This window comes from Asparagus officinalis, chromosome 3, assembly GCF_001876935.1.
Source record: "Asparagus officinalis chromosome 3, Aspof.V1, whole genome shotgun sequence".
NCBI lineage: Eukaryota > Viridiplantae > Streptophyta > Magnoliopsida > Asparagales > Asparagaceae > Asparagus > Asparagus officinalis.
In genome coordinates this window covers 59,322,343-59,343,566 of record NC_033796.1, presented here as the reverse complement: position 1 = coordinate 59,343,566, position 21,224 = coordinate 59,322,343, and positions in this window count along the sequence as shown.

Sequence of the window (21,224 nt, the reverse complement as noted above, 5' to 3'; positions counted from 1 at the left end):
AACGCTCAAAGGAAACCCGCCCTAAGCTAACAATATCAATTGTAAACTGCATTTTCATTTCTAGCTTTCTAATGCACTCTCTCAAAGCCCTCGAACGAGGGGGAGGAGCAACCGGATAGATCAGACCCGTATACTCATTACGAGTAGATTGAGGAACAACCTCAGAAGGTAAGTCTTCATGCGAACCCTGATTATGGGCTGGAAGAGGAGGAGCAGACCCTGAATCTCTAATGGGCAATGTCTCTTCGGCTCCCACATCCTCAGGAATGAAAGGAATTGATCGAAGTGCTTCGTCCTCCCTGTCATTTAAGAGCATGGCAGGTGAAGATTTCATAGGATCCCACATCAACTTAGCCCTTTTATAGTTCTTTGCTACAACGGGCTTCCGCTTACGAATTCTTCGATCATATTTGCCTTCATCCTCAGCAGTAAGGCCCTTCTTCCCTGATGATCTTAAGGAGCGAGGCTCAGGAGGGGGTTCTCCCTCAAGAATTTCTTTAGTGGCCTCTTCTTCAGAAGGCTCAGTAGCTGGTAACTCCTTTGGGATCTCTTCAATTCCGACCACTTCTTATTCACAGGATAGATAATCCTCTATTCCCAGTAAATGAGTCTTGGTGGAACCACTTCTCGATTTATATAATTCTCGAATCTCGCTTATGCATAAAGTGTAGAGAAGCCTCATTAAACCAATCATGGAAGTCCGCAACAGTGGAACAACTAGGAGGTGAGTTGGGTAAGCTGAAGTGCGCATGAGTCCCTTCGGCAGAGAAGAAGTACCACGCGCGAGCCCCTTCATACAAATTCCTAATTTGGGCCAATACCGGGTTAGGATTTCTACCATAAAGCTGATCATATTCAAACCACCTGGCGAATCGAGAAGGCATGTAAGGTTCAATGATGCACTTCTCCCTCAAGCGAAAGACCAGATAACCCAATCTAATCATGAGAAGCCATCTGAAGGTGCCTTCTTCCAAAGATGACGAGCCGTCAGAAAGCACATCCGTAAAGCTCATGCCTTCTTCTTTAGCTCCATCGAAGTTAGGAGCATAGCAGAAAATTTGGTAATTATCTTCCTGAGACAAAAGCTGTCGAGCCTTGACTATGTAAATATTAGTCCATGTGGCCGACTCCAATCTTTGCACAAAGGGAACATCGACCTCATCGTCTTCAGATACCCTCATCATCAACGAAGGGTAATGCAACACAAACTAGGCCACCAAGTACGTATATGGCACTGGTGCACGTGGTTGGGGAGTTTTCCAAGCTTTCCTCCTAGCAACCTTAATTCTCTAGGTGTCGACAAATTTAGAGGTCAATGTCCGTAAGCCACTTTGCACGCATCTCACCATAGTAGTAAGGAGGCTTGCTGGTCTCTCATGATCTAGTAAAACAGCTGGGTATATAACCTCAGCTAATATCACCTCGACTGACTTTAATGGTACTACACACCGTTTTAACCAAATCATGAGGAAGCCAGCGAGAAGAGCCACGTCAGAAATAGGAGTTGTGGCCTGATAGTGAAAACTCTCGAATTTGACACCAACCTCAAACCCATCTTCCATGTGCTTAGTCTTGTAAGTAGCGTTAGAAGCCTTAATTCGGGCCTTAACGCCTTTAGGAGAAATGACATCAAGTCGGGTTACGGTCTCATCTTTCTGACTTAAGTTCTAAAAGAGATAGTCCGCCCATGCAGTATGCATAACTCCCCCTCTGCGCATCCCAACAACTTGAGCACAGATTTGAAAATGGCACATCAGCTCCCAAAAAGTTGCATAAACTTCTGGATGTGCCGTCCTCAAAATAGAGAGCTTTTTAGTAGTAGGGATGAATTCTTCGTAGGGCATTCGTCCGAATGGCAGCCCCGATACTACTTGCATCTCATGGAGAGCGAAGCCTAACTCCCCCACAGGTGTAAAGAACGTTCAGCTATCCGGGTTATACCTCTCTAACATAGCAAAAAAGTTGGGGGTAACTCTGAACAACCCCTCGCCTTGTGGTCAATACTAGGACCATCAGACTTGATTGAGTGAGCGGTTCCTTAAGCTCCTCAAGGACAAAATCTACCATCCGTGTCCACCAACCCCCTTCCCCAGAACAAACCCATCCTGGGGATCTGAACATCTGTGCAGGAAATTCACCCCGAGCCGCAAGGAATTGGTGAATAAAAATGTTCGCTGGAAGAGGCACTTCCTGAGCAAGATTTTTTTCTCAAATCAGCCGGGTCTCAAACCCTTGAGTTGTCCTCCAATTTATGTGCGAGTTTGTCGACCAAATCCAAATGACACATTTTCCTTCTCGCTGACTAGATCAAAAGTCAAACCTCGACGACAACTAACATTCAAGAAGTAGGAGAGTGGATACATCCTCTTCATGTTCGGGAGAAAGAGGAAGCGGTCATCGACTCTCCGTAGTAGCTTTGAATCTTTTGCATGTATGAGACGGTCATCAGCTGCTATATGATCTCTGAATATGAACGCCGGCTTAGGGAACTGATCACGGCCGTCAAGAGTCTCCAGGTCTAAGTTAGTTATTATAGCTCTGAGAGTAGAGCATCGGGGGAATCTGATCATGCGCGTTCTCTCCGAGTCAGGGAAAGTGCATAACGGAATTCTGCTATGAAGGCTAAAAACTTCATTTGTGTCAGGGCCACCAATATACCCAAAATGATGCTCTTGCAAAAGCGGCACATTTGGAAAGAACACTGCAAAGTCAAAAGCAAAGGTTAGCAGCTGAAGCAAGTTGCTGACATAAATCCAAAAAAATAAACTAGAAACACAGAGGTCAAGGCCCAGGTGTTGAATCTTAAACACAAGGGTCAACCTTGTGTTGTAAATCTTAAACGTGGAGGTCATGGACATGAGTTAGAAAACTTTAATGCAAAGGCTGAAGCCCACATTTAGAGTTCAAACGTAGGAGTCAACACTGCATTTCATGATGAACACAGAGTCCCAACTCTGCGTTTTCATCGAACAGAAACGAGTCATCTTCCTCGTTGTCAAGAACCCATTTAAGGTTTTCAGAAAACTTGGCAAAATAAGTTATTATGATCACCACCTACCACGGCAAGAAGGCCCATGTGATGGTGACGGTGACGGCGATGTTCCCATAGAAACAAGAACACCATCGGCATCCCCGGCCGACGGTGTTTCTAAAGTCGCTCCAGCGACCTTCTTAGAGCCAGAGCTCATCCTTCGTGGTGCCATTAATGTAGTTGATCAAAGAAGATGAAGTTCGCCGGAGACCATGTCGAAATTTAACGAGACCTTTTGTTCTTGGAATTAAGCCAAAAATAGAAAGAGTTGAATGACTCTTGATGTGACTACACAGGTCTATTTATAATAGTCGTCAAGCTGTTAAAGCGGTACGAAATTCTAGGAGAGAATCCTAACCATTTTTCAAAACATAATCTTCAACGTTTATAGATAAAGCAGTTAAGACCTTAACCTTAACACGAAGTTCACCTCCGCATTCAAATTCCCAAATGCTAGGCTCCGACTGGCGTTATGAGAGTTCTTAACTTTGTGTTTCAAACCTCAAACGCAAAGGTCACTCTTGCGTTGCAATTTTTCTGAACCAAGGGTCCACCCCTTACATTTTCAAATATGATACTTATACCATGAGTTCATGAATCCTTTTAACAGAGCGTTGATCAAAACCTCTGAATCTCGTCAACAAGATCTAAGTCATTTAAGTTGACCAAATTCTCATCAGATTAACACTACAGTTCTGATGATCATCACCCCACAGAGTCTGGATTCAGCATGCATCACTTCCAATGGGATGGCAATTCCTCTATCAAAATCAACTTATCGATTCTCATCAACAGAATGATAAGTCCCCAAAATCATTTAAATCATGGCCAATTTATCGACTCTTCCCAACAGAGTAGTAAGCAACCAATCTACCAACTCCCTTCAACGGTGTGATAAAATTCTCAAAATCTTGTTCAAATCACAAGTATCACAATTCATCGCTCCGATGATAAATCATTTAACAATTCTCCCCAGCGAGACGCTAAGTCCCTCAAATTGTGTTCCAATCATATAAACATATTTTTCCTATCACGTTAAAATCACACCTATGACAAAATTTAGTTTTCAACTCTCCCCAATAGAGCGATAAGTCCTCAAAATTACCCCGATCACAATACCTTTCTTGTCATATTAAAATCATACATCTGATAAAATCTACTTATTGACTCTCCCTAATAGAGTGATAAGTCCTTAAAATTACCCCGATTGTAATACCTTTCTTGTCACGTTAAAATCACACATCTGACAAAATCCACTTATCGACTCTCCCTAATAGAACGATAAGTCCTCAAAATTTCCCCGATCACAATACCTTTCTTATCATGTTAAAATCACACATCTGATAAAATTCACTTATTAACTCTTCCCAATAGAGCGATAAGTCCACAAAATTGACCTGATCATAATATTTTACCTGTCACATTAATACTTTACCTTCGACAATCCAATATGCTTATCAATCCTTTTCAATAGGATAATAGGTTTACAAATAGCTGTTACGTTAACATCTTACCTCTAATAGTTCAAACCTCCTCTTTGAACCTTTTTATTCCTTTACATAAGAATAGCAAGTGTTCTCATAAAATCCCCAGTGGATTTAACTCTCTCCAAAATTATCCTTAGTGGTAACAAGGAAAATTTTTGAACTTCACTCTATGTGGCAATTCACGCCAAGTTAATATTACACCTCTGGCACTTATAGACTTCTTTTAGTGTTTAAAGCAAAAGTATAACACAGGAAGAATTCTACCTGTCAGTCCTATTCTAGGGGAGTGATAAGTATTTATCCCTAGCAGATGGAAATTTTCTAGGATGATCTTAAATGATAATAAAGGGAATTTCCTAAATCGGGCTTATTGTAGAAATCTATGCTAAGTTAAAATCACACCTCTGGTATTTCTCGTAATTTCATTACTTCAAATAAAAATATGATATATGCAAGAAATAATGAAAAACCAATATCACTTTTTATTCAGAAGCCAAAAGAATGTGATACAAAGCAGAGTTGTTCTTATGGAAAAGAATAATACAAAATCAAATCAAAAGAAACAAGTCGACCTTTGACATTAGAAAGCTTTTCCTCATGGTTGGCCCGTACAATAGCTTCAGCCTTCCTCCGCAGCTCGTCCTCAGTTGGTGCTACTGCAGCAGCTACCTCATTCTTCACCCTTTCAAGAGCCCGAGCTTCATTATGATAACTTAAAAGAGTGTCCGTATTTTTTGGCACTAAGTATATTAACAATGGCTTCTTCACGAGATAGTTGAGCCTTCAATCTCAGTACTTTTGCCTCAGCTTCAACAAGCTTTCTGCGAATAAGGTCCATAGAAGCAGTAGAGAGCTCCAATTCTTTTTGTCTCAGACCGCTCTGCTCTTGCAAGTTTGTAACCTGAAGCTCTTTCTCATCTAGACTCCGCTCAATTGCCTCATGGCGAACTACTTCCTCTACTTGAAGGTCAGCAAAAGTAGACACAATCCGTGTTTGAATGTCTACCTGACTGAGGGCTTCTAAGTATTTGAGTTGTGCTTCTAGGTAAGAAATGGCTTACGAACAACGTTCAAAGCATTGAGCATCGCCTACACTTTTGATTCCATTTAAGCCTATTTCTAAAAGAGACTTAAAAGAATCAAAGGTGCCCCGACCAGCCATGACAACTTTAATCACTTTCTTCGCAAGGCTATTCAAATAACCCAGGAAGATATGAAGAATGTTAGGAGCATCTGTTGGGCTAGAGATAGCAATCGATGGTGGCTCCACAATCCTGGAATCAGACGTATCAAAATGTGGATTAACAAGGGACCTGGGCGTAGAAGTCGCGGAAGCAAAAGAAACATCCAAGTGGGAAGGACTCGATGTCAAGGCCATCATTGCCCTCGCCTGAGATGTACTTAGTACAGTCCCTGTTGGTGTAAGCGAGATCTTCATCAATGTTGCCAGTGGAGTGGTCGTCATTGGTAAGCTAGGCAAAGGTTGCTCTTGTAAAGGAGTCGACACCTGCACAAGCTGCTGTTCCGGGGGAGGAGTTATGACAGTAGTCTCGAGAGTGGGTGAACCTACATGCAAAAATGGTCGGAACGCAGAAGGAATGTGCAGAGGAATTCGAAATAAACCAGGCTTACCAGTGATAGAAAAAGGGATATGAGCAGATGTTTTATCTGACAATTTTGGGAGCATCATCAAAAGTTGTGATATTGTCAATAGAATCATGCTCTTCATCGTCTTCATCACCACTTCTGACATTATCAACATTAGCGCTTCTGTCACCTTCATCGCCATCAGCTGCATCACCAGTCGAGGAGGCTTCATAATCTACTTCCTCTTCATCATCACGCACGGCTAAAGACTCGAGTAGACTTGTGACGGCAGCAAAAGAAACATCCAAGTAGGAAGGGCTTGATGTCAAGGCCATCATTGCCCTCGCCTGAGATGTACTTAGTACAGTCCCTGTTGGTGTAAGCGAGATCTTCATCAATGTTGCCAGTGGAGTGGTCGTCATTGGTAAGCTAGGCAAAGGTTGCTCTTGTAAAGGAGTCGACACCTGCACAAGCTGCTGTTCCGGGGGAGGAGTTATGACAGTAGTCTCGAGAGTGGGTGAACCTACATGCAAAAATGGTCGGAACGCAGAAGGAATGTGCAGAGGAATTCGAAATAAACCAGGCTTACCAGTGATAGAAAAAGGGATATGAGCAGATGTTTTATCTGACAATTTTGGGAGCATCATCAAAAGTTGTGATATTGTCAATAGAATCATGCTCTTCATCGTCTTCATCACCACTTCTGACATTATCAACATTAGCGCTTCTGTCACCTTCATCGCCATCAGCTGCATCACCAGTCGAGGAGGCTTCATAATCTACTTCCTCTTCATCATCACGCACGGCTAAAGACTCGAGTAGACTTGTGACGGCAGCCGATTTAGTCATGAGTCTCATCGTCGGACTAAGACTTGAATCGCCAGCCTATGGCATTAGTGCTAAAGGAGGAGGGGATGGATTCTCGTCAAGGCCTCTTGGTTCTAACACAGGAGCCTTAGGAGAGCCTACTACTGAAGTAGATTCCGTATCTATAGTCATTAATTCACCTTCTTGGTCTTCAGGAGGATGATAAGAAGAAGCCTCACTCGACAGAGCTGGACCACTTGACCGTAGCCCAGTCCTGTGTGGAAGGCCCACGACTGAAGATTCATGTTCTTCTTCTTCTTCTACAGCTCTGAAAGCATCGGCCATCAGTTTTGGCTTCTGCTGGCTCTTAGCAGGAGGAGATTCAACTAACTACTTTCGGCGAGCCCGCTTATTGTATTGGCCAGTTTCATCTACTGTAAGAGCCCTCTTTCTAGTAGCTCTTGTTATGAGAGTATCAACCGTGCGAGGTTCTTTCACTGGAACAGGCTCAGCCGCTTGCTCCTCTTCTTGTCTAGTAGGCGGGTCCTCAAAAGATAAGTACTCGTCAATCCCTCTCAGTCGAGAAGTCTTATACCCCCTCCTTGAAGTATACATATGTCTGATTTCCTTCAGACAAGATGTATTCAAGTTGTAGCCGGAGATCTGAGAAGCAGCAGAATACTAATTACAGAAACCCATGGAGGTGTAGGAATTGGGCATCTTATGGGGGAGCTTGAAGATAGCCTTGGTGCAACCAGCCACCGAATAGTACCAGACCCTTGCCCCTTCATATAGATTGGCCACAATCTCTAGTTGAGGTCGAGCATTCCCAAAGTATAGCTGGTCATATCCAAATTGATGAGCAAACTTATATGGTTGATAGGGTTCAATGAAACACTTCCCGTCTTGTCGAAAAATCAAGTAGCCGGGTCTGATGTAGAGTAACCAATGGAAAACACCCCCATTCAGCTGGGTGAATCTGTTAAGACCCGCCATATCCTAGAACGTTGCTTCATACACCCCACCTTTGAAATCGTGGAAGCAACGGAAGATGTGATAATTGGTATCCCGCGACAAGATCTGGCGAATCCTAACCATATAAGTCCCCTCCCACTTGACTGACTCCAATCGTTGCATGAGAGGAGTGAATGAGTTGCCTTGAGGAGAGGCTGCACTCATTAGTAATGGACAATGGGATACATACCAAACCATTAAATAAGTATAAGGCAGTGGCACCCGGGGATTAGGAGTTTTAAGAGTCTTGCCCTCACCCGACTCTACCTCTGTAACATTAACAAAATCCATGGCTAGCTCATGTAACCCATTCTGTATATGGCACACTATGGCGGAAAGAAGGTTAAGCGGCTTCCCATGTGCCAAAAGAACGGTCGGGTAAATCACCTCGACGACAAGAGCATCAATTGGCATGGTGGGGATGACGCATCGCTTTAGCCATAACATCAGGAACCCTGCCAGCAATGCCATATCTGAGATAGGGATCTGAGCTTGATAGTGGAAGCTTTCAAACTCTGTGTAAGCAGGAAAAATGTCCTTTTTGGATTCATTTATATAATGGGAGGTAGCATCATCGATTCGGGTCTGAATCTCCTTCAAAGTACTCACAGACAATCTGGTCACTTGAGCTTCTTTACCGGTCAAATTTTGGAATAAATACTCTACTCAAGGTACTTGTTTTACACTACTTCCCCAAGCCCCCATCTGTTGCATGCAGATATGGAAGTGACACATAACTTCCCAGAGCGTGGAGTAAACTTCGGGGCTGGCTTTTCTTAAAATCTTAAGTTCCCTTGATCCCAAAGCAAATTCTTCATATGGTAAATCCCCAAAAGATAGACCTGAGATGTTATGCATCTCATTAAGAGCAAAACCTAATTCTCCTACTGGAGTAAAGAAGGTGCAGGTCTCAGGGTTGTATTGCTCCAAGATAGAGAAAAAGTGATAGTGGCTCTAGATGATCCTGTATTTAGTAGCCCTCATAGGAATCTTCAGGCCAGCTTGGATAAGGGGTGTCTCTAACACTTTCAAAACAAAATTAGTCATTCGGGTCCACTACCCTGTCACCTAAGAGTGAACCCAGCCAGAAGATTTGAATGCTTGGGAGGGAAATTCCCCTTTCTTTGCCATAAATCTCTTAACAAAAGTGTTCGCTGGACTAGCCACTTCACCAACTAGGTATTCTTTAGCGAACAACCCTGGTCGTAAGGCTATCACTTGTCTATTATAACTCACTATACGGACCCCCTAGAAAGTTAAAATCCCAAGAGTAACTCCATCTTGTTCCTTAACAAGGTCCCAATCCATACGCCTTAGAATGGATGCGCACTAGAAATATAATATGAGGTACATCCTCTCCATATTAGGCAAGAAGAGGTGATGGTCCCCAACTTTTCTCAGCCACTTATAATCCCCATCATAAGTGACATCTGCTTCAAAGTCAACAAAATCCCCGAAGAGGAATACTGGTTTGACTAATGGTTTATGGCTTAGACTTTCAAATTTAACATCCGTAACCAGTATTCGAAGAGTCTCAGAAGAAACCTGGGTGATCGTCTCCACACGGTCCTTCTCAGTAATACGAAAAATAGGAAGTTCTTGGCGTAGATTGAATGTTATGTTTCAATCTATGCCACATTCGTGCTCGAAATGATGGATAAAAGGAAGAGGTTCATTGGTGTGACTCACTACAAAAGCAAAGAAAATAATTAGTCAAAGTACAAAGCCAAATCGAACGTGGAGTTTGAATCCTATGTCCGAAAAATCGAACGCGGAGGTCGAATCCTGTGTCAGAAAAATCAAACATGGAGGTCGAATCCTGCGTTGGAAAAATCGAACGCGGAGGTCAAATCCTGTGTCGGAAAAATCAAACACGGAGGTCGAATCTTGCATTGGAAAAATCGAACATGGAAGTCAAATCCTACGTTGGAAAAATTAAACACAGAGATCGAACATCGCATTAGTGGAATTTTAAGCGTGGTGGTCGAAACCCCCTACGCTTCAAAATTCCAAACGATAGAGTCTCAGCCCTACGTTATTGAAATGAGTTTCCTCATTGATTCAAAGTTTAGAATTCACTGTAGCAAGTTTTACAGCTACAAAGGTCACACTTACCATCGATTAAGGGAAACTGAGGTGGCAGCACACCTGCCTGAGTCACAGCACCGCCGACCGGCGAAGACGGTAGATGGTAGCGAACTCTGAGCTGTGGCAACTACGGGCTTGATGGGTCGAGAGACGGTCTTCTTCCTGGGCGCCATTGATTTCGTTGGGTGGTGAAGATGAACAGTGTTTGTCGAAGATGAAAACAAAAATCTTCGTTGAAAATTCTGAGAAAAATGGCGAAGAGTCGAGTGACTCTTGATTTGACCCCAACAGTCTATTTATAGATAGCTGTGAGCTGTCTAATCGGGATGAGATTCTAGGCTAGAATCCCGCACAAACATGATCCTCGTGTTAGTGTTGGTTGAACTTCTGAACACAGGGTTCACTTCTACATTACGATTCTTCCTGTATTTTCAATTCTCAAGCGCAGAGTTCACTTACGTTTTTAAACACTACTAAAGGAACATCTCGACGACCAAGACGCTGACATAGCTTCAAATAAATAAAGAGAGGCTAATGTGTCATCAAGGTGACCAAGGCTGAGAAGAAACTTGTTGATGACAAACAACTTTACAGCCTTTTGGAGGAGTACAGATAGGTTACAGTCAGTGATGATTGAAATCATCGAGTTCGATCTGTCAAACAACTCATTCTTCCGAAGGGCTTAACATTCTCACTAAGATTAACAAAGCCAAAAGATGCTCAACTTCACTGAAGAATACCTCGTTGACAAGTTTGCAGTTGGAATTTCTACGATAGCTTCGTTATTATGCCTGCAGCCACACGTTAAGTGTTCATCAATACCTACAAGAATTTTCTGGATAACTGAATACACCTCATCACATATTGAGTGGAGTATCTGAAGGATCCATACAAAATCCAAAGAATACACCTCATCGTAGATCAAGTGAAGTATCTTAAGGATCCAGACAAAATCCAAAGAATACACCTCATCGCAAGATTGAGTGGAGTATCTGAAGGATCCATACAAAATCTGAACAATACACCTCATCGGAGATCGAGTGGAGTATCTTAATGATCCTGACGAAATCTGAAGAATATACCTCATCACAGATCGAGTGGAGTATCTTAAGGATCCAAACAAAATCCAAAGAATATATCTCATCGCAGATCGAGTGAAGTATCTTAAGGATCTAGACAAAATCCGAAGAATATATCTCATCGCAGATCGAATGGAGTATCTCAAGGACCCAGACAAAATCCGAAGAATACACCTTATCGCAGACTGAGTGGAGTATCTTAAGGATCCAGACAAGTTTGTTATCATCTTCATTCTTGCTCGGTTCTGTTCGCGGGAAAAATTGTCGCTTTCTTCATTGATTTCATTGTTCTCTCAAGTAACTGTTTTTCGATTACAAAAGATCCCGTCTTTTTATAAGATCCGGTTACAACGAGATCAAAAAAGAAATAAAAAATTACAACTTTCCTTATTTGTCGAACAAATCGCGAGCTCCTGTTTTGCGGTCACTCGCTTTGGTGGGTTCTTCGCCTGCGCCGGGGTTTATCCGTGGACTACCGCGTGATCTAGATCCGGTCGGATCTACACGATATAACGGGTATTATTTCGCGAAGGAAATAATAGCTGGGGGGGATTAATTCACCAATGAAATAATCGCCCTCTCGGGATCAAAGGCCAAGCTTTGATCCGGAGTATAATCACGTAGATCTCAGATCCGATCCCTCTCGAACTCCTGCCTTTTCTGACGTGGACGATCGCCGAGCACCGGATCTGAAAGAGCAAGTCTTCAAAGTTCCAAAGCTTCAATCTTTTTAAGTTTTGAGCCTTCAATCCAGCAGAGCTTCGCCGTCAAAAGTTCTAACCTTTCACAAGTGAGCCATGCCCGAATCATTAGCTTGATTCCGCACGCGAATGGATGCATTCTGTTGCTTGCGTGCGATTCGTTAACCTCGTCGCCTCGTTAATCCGCTTCGTTGCGTGTCACTTGGCTTCGATGTTGTGGACTGACGCTCGTGTTTAGATACATCACCCGATGGTTCGTCAGTTTGTGGAATCACCGTACCGAGCTGTGTTTAGGGACCTATAGGCAGTTTTATACACCTACAGATACCCCCTCCAAAGTATTTCAGCCTCATTCTTTTATAGAAGAGTCTGGAATACTTTGGATATGATTGTCCTAACCTTCAGTCGGTGTAACGGGGCCTTGGAATGGCTTTTGTTTTGTCGAATGTCTGTAAGAGTTCCGGTGCTGCATTTATTGTCTGACCGTTGTCGGAATTTCGAATTTGAAGTCGATTCCTAATTTTCTGATCTTTAGCTCGTGTTTGCTGACCATCGATTGTTGGCGTTGAGTCTTTATTTTGCGACGCGTTGTCCGGCGTAGTGTTGTTGAGTTATCCTTAAGAATGAAAATATTCTCCAGGAACTTCTCAACCAACAATAGGGAATAGTTTATACTCGTATACCTTATTGGAGTATTAAGAAGCAGTTTATACTCGTATACTTTTCGGAGTATTAAGAAGCAGTTTATACTCGTATACTTTTCGGAGTATTAAGAAGCAGTTTATACTCGTATACTTTTCGGAGTATTAAGAAGCAGTTTATACTCGTATACTTTTCGGAGTATTAAGAAGCGGTTTATACTCGTATACTTTTCGGAGTATTAAGAAGCGGTTTATACTCGTATACTTTTCGGAGTATTAAGAAGCAGTTTATACTCGTATACTTTTCGGAGTATTGATTCTTTCATTGCAACGCATTGATAGGCGTTGACCTAGGGTTACGTGTTGGACCCTAGGGTTTCGAACGTCGTACGTTGACTTTTGATCGCAACGCGTTGACTGGCGTTGACCTAGGGTTACGCGTTGTCCGGCGTTGACCTTAGGGTTTTGAACGTCGTACGTTGACTTTTTAATCGCAACGCGTTGACTGGCGTTGACCTAGGGTTACGCGTTGTCCGGCATTGACCTTTAGGGTTTTGAACATCGTACGTTAACTTTTTGATCGCAACACGTTGACTGACGTTGACCTAGGGTTACGCGTTGTCTGGCGTTGACCTTAGGGTTTTGAACGTCGTACGTTGACTTTTTGATCGCAACGTGTTGACTAGCGTTGACCTAGGGTTACGCGTTGACCGGCGTTGACCCTAGGGTTTCGAATGTCATTGGATGCTCAAGTCACGAGACCAACTAATGAAGCTGATGCGTCAGTGACTCTCGTATTTATAGGATTTTTGGCAAACCCTCAGCCATCAACGGGTTTGATGAGCCTTTACCGACTACCGTTTGAGCCTTTACCGACTACCGTTTGAGTCGGGCTAGCATGCGGATTGTCGGAATCCGTTCCGCATGTAACGTTGTGCTAAGGGAATGAACTCCCTTAGACTTCGTGCTATGATGTCGAATACATAGACTTCGCCATTGTTACGGGAATAGGCTACCCGGCGACACGTGTTAGGTGTTGACTTTAGGATTTTTGGCTAACCCCCAGCCTTCAACGGGTTTGATTAGCCTTTACCGACTACCGTTTGAGTCGGGCTAGCATGCGGATTGTCTAAATCCGTTCCGCATGTGACGTTGTGCTAAAGGAATGAACTCCCTTAGACTTGATGCTACAACTTCGAATATGTAGACTTTGCCATTGTTATGGGAATAGGCTACCCAGCAACGTGTTTTAGACGCTGACTTATCCCTACTTAGGCTTTGGGATAAAATACCCCAGAATCGAACTCTGGTGTCTTTTTCTACGGAGAAAGACTAAACCGGCGACGCGTGTTAGGCGTCGGTATATCCTTTCTTAGGATTCAGGATGAAATTCCCCATGCATGTAAGGCATGGATTTCGGTGTTATTAATAACAACCTGCCACAATGTTGAATATGTGAACGGATATTCTTTTTAACGGTTAAGAACTAACCAGCAGCGCGGGTTAAGCGCAGACTTATCCTTGCTTAGGTTTCAGGATAGAATACCCCAGAATCGAACTCTGGTGTCTTTTTCTACGGGAAAAGACTAAACCGGCAGCGGCGCGTGTTAGGCGCAGACTTATCCCTGCTTAGGATTCGGGATAAACTTCCTAGGATGAATCCTAGATTGATAGATTCTTAGAAAAGGTTGGTGCGGGAAAGGAAGAATTTTATATTCTATTTCCCGGTCTTCTTTTAGGGTGAAGGCGAACCCAACAGACAAGGAAGGAAGAATTTTATATTCTATTCCTTGATTCTGGAAAGGAAGAATTTTATATTCTATTTCCAGCGCAAAAGAAACTAGAAGTGGGATCTCCACTCCGAGAATCTGGAAAATCTAGATAAACCTACCTTTTATAGGATTGGTTATCTAAAGATGAGTTTTTTCGTTTATCGAAATGAAATTTCAACTTAGGTTATGACCATGAGAAGGCTTAACCAAAGAGAAAAAGGAGGGAGTTCTTTCGTTTATCGAAAGGGGACTCTGAACTGAAAGTGGACCTCTTGTTCATGGAAAGAGTCAAGAGGGCCAGAAAAATATTTTTGGTGGACCCACTGTCAATTGAAATTGATCAGTGAGGGATTTTGGTGTTGAAAATGATTTTTGGTTATCCTTTAGAATATTAAGTATAATATTCTTCAAGGAACTTCCCGGTAAATGAGTTATCCTGAATGTACTAGGGATAGTACTTTTTCAGGAACTTCCCATTTATTAGCATTAATTGCCTGGCGCCCTCTGGAGTAATTAGGCGATATGCGCCGTTTGAGTAGACTGTGTCTATCACAAACGGTCCTTCCCATTTGGGTTCAAATTTACCTTTCTTCTTGGAGTTGAGGATTATCGGTCGGCGAGCAGTGAGGACCAGATCTCCTTCCTTGAAGCTTCTCTATCGGACTCTTTTGTTAAAAGCCCTAGATATTCGGGCTTGATAAAACTCAATTTGTTGTTGAGCTTCCAAGCGCTTTTCATCCAACCTCTCGAGTTCTTCGAGACGTTTTTGATGTTGTTCTTCTGTCGTCATCTCAGTCGTGAGGGCGACCCGAAGGGATGGAATTTGGATTTCCAATGGTAGCACAGCTTCACATCCGTATACCAACGAATATGGGGTAGCTCCCGTAGGTGTGCGTATGGTGGTGCGATAAGCCTAGAGTGCTTCACCAAGTTTATCGTCCTAGTCTCGTTTATTGGTCTTCACGAGCTTTGACAGGATTTTAATAATCGTCTTGTTAAACGCCTCAGCTAACCCATTCGCAGCAGGGTAATAAGCTGTTGACGAAACATCTGCAATTTTAAACTTGTCACAAAACCTGACGAAGGAGTTGCTTATGAATTGTTGACCGTTGTCATGAATGATCCGTCTTGGCACGCCGTGTCGGTATATGACATGATGTTTGATGAAATTGATGACGTTGTTCGTCTTCACTTCTCTAAGTGGAATCGCTTCAGCCCACTTTGAAAAGTAATCCGTGATTGCGAGAATGAATCGATCACCTTTGACTGAAGGGGGAAAAATAGGACCGACAATGTCCATACCCCATGTCTCGAACGGCCAAGACATGGTTGACATGTGTAAATGCTCTGGTGGTTGGTGCATATAATTTGCATGTACCTGACAAGCATGACACTCTCGGGCGTATTCGATTGCATCACGAACCATCGTTGGCCAAAAATATCCCATTCTCCTGATGCGATCATACAGTTTAGGACCGGGCTGATGCGCGCCACATTCTTCTTCGTGTGCTTCCTTAAGGACTTCTTCTGCTTCTTTGTTCGAAAGACATCGGAGTAATAAACCATCGTACCCTCTACGGTATAACGTATGGGTCTCAGTATTGTAGAAGAATCTTGGTGCTCTTCGGCGGATTGATTCCCTTTCTTTTACATCCTCTGGCAAAATACCATATTGGACGTAGTCAATGATAGGAAAACGCCAATCTTGGGACTCAGACCCAATTTAAGTTGAATTCACCTCCTTGGCGTTTATGTTTCCATCATCTTCCTCTTCAATATCCATCTCGTATATGGGTATGCAGAGTTGATGCGTCCTTACTGTGACTAATAGTTCAGTTTCAGGAGGCTGCGCAAGTGATACTGCTAGTGCTGCCAGTGCATCCACATAAGCGTTCTGGAGACGAGGGATTACGGGATCAGGTCTTGGTTCCTGACCTCATACTCTCCACGGACTTGGTTAACTATCAGTTGAGAATCCCCAAAAGCTTCGAGATATTCGACCCCCAGCTCTTTGGCAAAACTGAGTCCAATGAGAAGCGCGTTGTACTCGGCCACGTTATTGGAACACGGACTAGTTAGCGAATAAGCCCGAGGCATCACATGCTTTCCCGGGGAAATTAAGACCACTCCAACTCCAGAGGAGACTTTGGGACATCCGGGGGTGATTGCCCTATTAACTGCTCTCGAAGCACCATCGAAGTATAATTGCCATACTTGTTGGTGTGATGTAGTGTTAACCTCGTGGGTTTCATCCGGCAAGTCATCATATACTTCTACCGTATCCGTTGTCGGGTTTGCCGCCAAAAGATCACAAATCGCTTGTCCTTTGATCGACTTCTGCTGTTTGAAGTGTAAATCATATTGGGACAAGAGAAGGGCCCATTTCGCTAACCGCCAATTCATAGAGGCCGGTTGCGTCATAAATACCCGCACTGGATTAACGTTAGAAATGACGTAGATCGTCTGACCAACTAAATAATGTCGCATCTTTTGCATTGCGAATACCAATGCGAGGCATTCTTTCTCGATCATTGGATATCGAGACTCGGCACCTATCAAGGTCCGACTTAGGTAATAGACTGCCTGTTCGTGACCATTATCATCGTCTTGTGCTAATAAAGCACTTATCGAGTGGTTCATCGCCTTGATATAAATCAAGAACGGTCTACCTGATTTTGGTGCGACGAGAACATGAGGATTCGTCAGATATGTTTTGATATCTTCGAATACTTTTTGGCAGGCGTCGTCCTAAATAAATGACACCCCTTTCTTGTTTAATTTTGAGAATGATTGGCACTTCCCAGAAAGATTTGAGATGAACCGCCGGATGTAAGCTAACCGCCCTTGCAATCCTCTGAGCTCTCTTAGATTTCTAGGAGGTTGTAGTTCATGTATTGCCTTCACCTTATCAGGATCGATATGTATACCTTTAGTGGTGACGACGAATCCAAGGAATTTTCCGCTGGACATTCCAAGGAAGGATTTAGTGGGGTTCATCTTCAATTGATGACTCCTCATGAGATCGAACATCGTCTTCAAGTCCTTGATGTGATCTTCTTTGTTGCGGCTTTTTACAACCAAATCATCAACGTAGCATTCAACTGTTTTCCTGAGATGTTCTTGGAAAATCTTGGTCATTGCTCGCTGGTATGTGACGCCTGCGTTCTTTAGACCGAAAGGCATCACTGTGTAGCAAAAGACACCGAGGGGCGTTCTGAACGCTGTATGCTTCTCGTCATCTGGGTGCATCTTGATTTGGTTATATCCTGAAAAACCATCCATAAAAGACATTCTCTCAAATCCGCATGTATTGTCGATAATGGACATGCCGCATTCAGGTCCCTGAAGTCGATGCAAATCCTGATTTTACCGTTCTTCTTCATGACTGGAACGATATTGGCTAGCCAATCTGGATGTTGCTCCTCTCGGATAAATTCTGAATCAATCAATTTTTTAACCTCTGCCTCAATGGCTTCCTTAATCTGTGGACGAAACCGTCTTTGCTGTTGTTTGACAAGTTTGACACCCGACTTGATATCGAGGCGGTGCATTGCCACATTGGGGTCGAGTCCTGGCATATCCTCATAGTTCCATGCGAAGACGTCAATATATTCCCTGATGAGAGCGATTAATTCCTCCTTCTCATTTGGGGGAAGACTATCGCTGATGAATATAGGCTTTGGGTTGGCCTCGTCACCCATGTTAACTTGGACTATTTTATCTTCAGTGGGGGGTTCTCTCTGTTCGAACCTATCACCATACTGCATGTTCAGGTGATGAACCCATGGGTCTTCCCATGTTGGCATTTGATCGTCGTCCTCCATTGTGGACGGATCAGTTGTAGCCATGTTCGCCATTAGGACCTTGAATGCTTCCCCCAGACTTGTATCAGAATCCCATTCCGGAGAATCTGACGGGTACCCATCTTTGTATTGCCCTGATGATTGGTCATTGATTAACCAGCAACATTCGTCTTCTGAAGAAGATTCATACCTTAAATCTCGTCTGTATTTATAATAATTGTCCGGTTTCCCTTTTGATACATATGCTGCTTTGGCTGGAATACAAGGACCTCGATCGAAGTATACACCTTCTCCGAGTGTGAAATCATATCCCTGCTTTTCCATGAGCTTGCGCGCTTCCGGACTATACTTAGATAAATGCCGACCAGGTTTGTCATCATCCTCATCTTCCCTTAAGAAATGATCTGGTAATGGAGAGATTTTTCCTTTACCGTAAATCACTTCTTTTGCGCCTCTTATTTTGTTCGGGATGACCATGGTTGTTCCGAAAGAATGCTGGAGGTGTTCCTTTGTTATATAGGATGATCGAAGCGGCATATACAAATCGGGATTATCATACAGTCCTTTTATTACATCATCAAGAGACAGTGAGTACTCTAAATCGTTATTTATTTCATTATTGGCAAGTTGCCAGTTACAACTGCCCTCTGACGTTTGTTCATCGTCAAGGTTGATTACAAAGGGTACAATGTCGTTTAAAACATAACCTCCATTGTAATCAAATCCGGCCTCGGTATCAGCTTCTTCTCCGCTGTCCGTGCCATGGGCCGATGATTCAGTGTCGGATTCATTACCATAAAGGAGAGAATCAGTGAAATAATTCTCATACCCTTTAAATGGTTGCTTATCCGCGACCACCGTCCTAACTTTATTATCAGTGTCGACATATTTCAAATACTGATGGAGAGTTGAGGGAATTATAACGTTACTATGGATCCAAGGCCGACCCAATAGTAAGTTATATGAAGTTTCGGCATCGATCACATAACATGTGACTTCTGTCTTCAAATCCCCCATTTGACACTTTACCCGGATCTTACCCAAGGGTCTTGACCCGCTAGTGTTGAATCCATAGATAATGTGGATGCCAACTTGCTGACTGGAATGCCGAGGAAATGCATCAAGCGAAGCGGCATAATACTCACAGCAGAACCCGGATCTACTTGGATTCGGTTGACTTTGCTGGAGCCAATGTACCCGATGAAGTATAACGGTCGATCGTGGTTCAAATTCTTCGTCTGCATATCCTCTTTGGTGAAAGTAATGCAGGGAAGGTTCTTAGTTGCTATGTTGCATTATTGACTCAGCGGTTCTGGCTCTTCAGGCACCGGCTTGATTTGAGTCAGAAACACCTCTGAATTGGCCAAAGCTTCTTGCAAGGCCTCCCTGGTTTCCTTGGACAATTCTTCTCTTTCGGTTTATTCACCGGCTGCCGTCGAGCCTCTTCGCCCGGTGTAGGACTTGTACTCACCCCCATCTCCGTGAGAGTTTTGGTTGGTCCCCGTTTATTCACCCCCTGCTCACTAGGTGGTGGATAATTGTAGTGATACTCATTTCCGCTTCTAGTGGTGAAGACTTCTTGTTCTTCTTCGGAGAGCGGGAAAGTAGGAGCTTCATCGCCATCCTCCTCGAAGATTGCGGATTTAGCATTGTAGGACTTGCCTTTACCATTTCTTCTCGAGGAAATCACCCACTGTTCGTCTTCAATGAGATCGGGATGAACCCAGAGGATTTCGCCGTTTGGGGCTGTGTGTGGCACAAGTCTTTTTTGGCGCTGTCCATGTGGGTCATCGTTCACTGTCTTCATTCCTACTTTGGTGATGCACTCTGGTTTGAACCATGTTGTGGGCACCGATCCAAAGCTGATTGACACTGCGTTCACTCCGACATTCTTGGACGGCTTTGGGGTTATGACGCCTACATCAATTAGCACCTGGATCTTGTCCTTGAGGTGGTAGCACGACTTGGTAGGGTGATGGACCGCTCTATGGTATGCGCAATACTTCGGATCCGTCACTTTGCTAGCCCCTTCTTGTTCCACGATCGCTGGCAGCTGGATTTTGTTATTCTCCAACAGGTACTTAAAGATGCCAGGAACTTCGTCATCTTTGAAGGAGTACACTTTAGGAAACCTCGGCTCCGAAGATTTCTGCTTCTGAGGCTGTTGTTGCCATTGCCCTCGAGATTGTTGTGGTGCTTGTTGCTGATGTTGCAATTGGAAAGTTTGATTAGCATCAACTGCATTAGCATGTGCCTTACCTTTCCCCCGTGGGACGAAATTCTGTTGCAGAGCATTCGTCGCCTGTTGGCCTCTTTCCGCCTTCTTCCTCCTGAGAAACCGCTCGGCTTGCTCTCCTCGGACCTTCAAATCCTTCCAGGTTTTGGACGGTCCTGTCCCCATTGCTTCCAACACGTCCAGTGCGAGGTTGTTGTGGCAAGTCTGGAGAATAAACTCCTCAGTGATCGGGTCCCGGCAGTTCATCGCCTTGTTTCAGAACCTCTTGACGAAGGTGTCCACTAATTCCCCATCCTTTTGTTTCTCGTCGAGCAACGTTTTGATGGATATCTCGGTGTCGTCATCGAAGAAATTAGCGAGGAACTTAGTTTCCATGTCGTCCCAGCTATTCACACTTCCTGGCTTGAGGCGGTGATACCAATCGAAGGCGGCTCCACGAAGAGTGCCAACGAAGGACTGTACCATCAGAGGCTCATTACCAGAGATAACCCCCAGGGGTGATTTGAAGTAAATCAAATGCTAAGTAGGTGAACCCATCCCATTAAACGGCGTGAAGTTAATTAGATTGAACTTCGCCGGATATGTGATCGATTCCCATTCTCTTGGGTATGGACAAGGAATGCCTGTTTTCTTCATCTCTTGAGCGGAAATCAACGTATTGATTTTGCTCTCGAGATTTTTGATCTTCAAGTTTTCGCTGGTTTCTTCGCCAGCATTCTCATTACCACCCCCTGCGTTGACGGGAGGATCATTGGTGTTACGATCCTCATCTTCCTGATTAACCTGGTTACGACGACTTGGCTCGCCTTGCTGGTTTGTCAATGCTTGGATTTGTTGGTCATGCATTTCTCTCATGTTCTGCATGGCCATCTGCATTACCTGAAGGTCTCCTGTTGTTTAGCCAGGGCTTCCTCAAGCATCTTGGCCACTTGTTCCGCACTTATCATAAGTGCCTCACGGGGTTGTCCCTCGCTGGAT